Source organism: Pinus tabuliformis, chromosome Q (genome assembly GCF_031772625.1).
Source record: "Pinus tabuliformis cultivar Carrire ecotype Pingquan chromosome Q, CPIR1, whole genome shotgun sequence".
NCBI lineage: Eukaryota > Viridiplantae > Streptophyta > Pinopsida > Pinales > Pinaceae > Pinus > Pinus tabuliformis.
Genome location: NC_142296.1, coordinates 1,218,739,060 through 1,218,741,808, shown reverse-complemented (window position 1 = coordinate 1,218,741,808; position 2,749 = coordinate 1,218,739,060). Strand labels below are relative to the sequence as shown.

Below are 2,749 nucleotides of genomic sequence, written 5' to 3'. Positions count from 1 at the left end.
TTCGCCTCTGCTCTCTAAAAAACCCCAAATTTCTTGCTCCAAATAGATTTGTAAGGCTGAGAATTGCCTTTTAAACAGATAGACATGAGGAAGCTCCTCAGAATTTCTAGAGAAAAAACGTTATCAGAGATTGGTAATGAAGCTCAAATTGTCTCAATGGGCCATCAAGCCTGTGGTGCCCTCGATCTGTGGAACTACCCTGTGTGGATGAGAAACCTCATTCCTCGGGACCCCATTGGCTAGGACAGACTTGATTGTGTAGACATGCCCGCACTTGAGATTTATCGTGACAGGGAGAGGAGTGTACACGTTGATAACTACCGTGGCAAAGAAACAAGGACCGACGGTCTATTTTTGGACTCCAGTTATGATTCAAAGTATCTACACTACAGGTGTGCCTTCTCATTGGCCACCAACAAATAAAATGTAACACATATAGAAAAAGCTCTGAGCGAAGCATACAGAGTCTTAAGGCGGGGTGGAAGATTTCTGTGTCTTGAGTTGAGCCATGTCAACATCCCTGGTTTCCAAGAATTATATGATTTTTACTCATTTTCAGTTATTCCATCTATTGGAGAAATTGTTGCTGGGAATTGTGTATCTTACCAATATTTAGTGGAGAGTGTACGCAAGTTTCCATCTCAGGAAAAGTTCGTTGCAATGATTAAGGAAGCAGGCTTTCAGAAAGTTGAATATGAGAACCTTTCATGCGGAGTAGTCGCAATTCATTCTGGATTCAAATTATAATTCACATATATAAGATTTTGACATTGCTTTTGTAGAGCAGTTACCTTAAAAGTAATTGAAGTGGTATTTGAATTCGAAGACTAGCAAACTCTGCCTGTGTGGGGCATTGTTTAGGAAAATCTGTCTAAGCTAATTTTGGCCATTACAGTGTTTGATGGGTCTATTGTTTTAATTACAGAAGCAGCGGAGGGGTAGTATATTTATTCTGGATGCGTTGCTTTGAAGAATCAATTCAAATTTCAAAGGACTTTAAGATCACGATATTGATTTTTATTTGTCCAAAGAAATGGTTGGTTGAGCATCACTTTGCCATAGACTTGCTTACGTTTGAGGATGGATCAAATATTTACTGTCACGGTGTGGACACATTGAACACCAACACTAATGAGGTGGTCAGCTTCGTTTCAAGGGTAACTTTACTTGCATCTGGTGGGGCTAGACATATTTATCCTACTACCACAAATCCTTGTGTTGCGACTGGTGATGGTATTGCGATGGCACATAGAGCATCTGCAGTTATTTCAAATATGGAGTTTGTACAATTTCATCCAACTACATTAGCTGATGAAGGTCTACCAATTAAACCTCATACACGAGAAAATGCATTTTTAATAAGTGAAGCTATTTGTGGGGCTGGTGGTATTCTTTACAATCAAGCTATGGAAAGGTTCATGCCACAGTATGATTCTAGAGGAGAACTTACACCTAGAGATGTGGTGGCATGCAGTATTGATGATCAATTAAAGAAACGGAATGAGAGATATGTTCTATTGGATATAAGTCACAGAGCCAAGGAGGAAACATTGTATCATTTCCCAAATATTGCTGCTGAGTGTTCGAAGTATGGCCTTGACATAACAGAAAGTCCTATACCTGTAGTGCCAGCTGCACATTATATGTGTGGTGGGGTTCAAGCTAAACTTCATGGAGAGACACCTATAATGGGTCTATATGTAGCTGGTGAAGTTGCCTGTACAGGACTTCATGGTGCCAATAGGCTTGCAAGCAACTCATTACTTGAAAGCGCCGGTGTTTGCATAGAAAGTGTTGAACACATCAGTATTGTTGTAAGCAGTGCATAAAGGAGAAAGCCTTGAAAGACACAAAAGGTGAAAAAATCGAAAACCAAGCGGTGAAAAAGGCACAGGGAAGGCAAAAGTCAGAAACTGAAAAGCCAAAATCTAAATCATAGGAATCCACCAGGGCAGAGAAACAAGATTTGATTTCCTATTCTTCACTTCCGTTATGATCTGCAGCTACAATTGTCGCCTTTTTTATTTGGCCATCAAAAGAGTTTCAAGTGAAATAATGAAACACTGTTCAGTCTATAGAATGGATGGATGGTTCATTTCATATCCCCAGGATTTTAGTTGTAACAGCTCCCATTTGGGTTGATTTGTTTTCCCATAGTGGAGCTTATTTATTTCATAGAAAATCATTTGAAAAGGGTTCTGAGTTCTGGCAAACAGTGGGAGAGCTGTGAAGGAAAAATTCATTATACAGTTTTGACAGGGACTTAATGAAAAGATACAGCTCTGACCCCTGAGATTCTTGTGGTGTGAATTTAACATTTGTCTCTTCCTTTGTTTCATATGTAGCTTAGTTATGTTTCCATTTCATTTCATAATCATTTCTAAATGAATACTTTTAAGTGAGAAAGGCAGAATCCAATTTATTGCTCTGTCTTGGGAAAGTGTTCATATCTAATGTTTTCTTCTGTTTGACAAGGATTCATCTTCTATGCCTTTGTCAACCTCTCAACAGTTCACCCACTCCATAGTGTTTCAAATTTGATGTTAAATCTCTTGCCTATCTTGCCTCAAGAGATAATCTGTGTCTTTGATTCTATTTCTCTGTTCAAGTTGTTCCTTGTCCCATGCAGCCCAACAACTTAGTCATTAAATCAAATATCTCTCTTTCAAATGCATTTTACTAGCCTAAATCAGTTATCATTTAAGTCATCTCGGACTCTATTGATCATTCTATCGATATAGACCCAGAG

At 38.7% G+C, this 2,749-nt stretch overlaps 1 pseudogene; it reads left to right on the top strand.

Annotated features, from left to right (window-relative positions):
* Positions 1–1,241: 1,241 nt before the first annotated feature.
* On the top strand, positions 1,242–1,829 carry LOC149224172 (L-aspartate oxidase 2-a, chloroplastic pseudogene; annotated as a pseudogene).
* Positions 1,830–2,749: the final 920 nt, after the last annotated feature.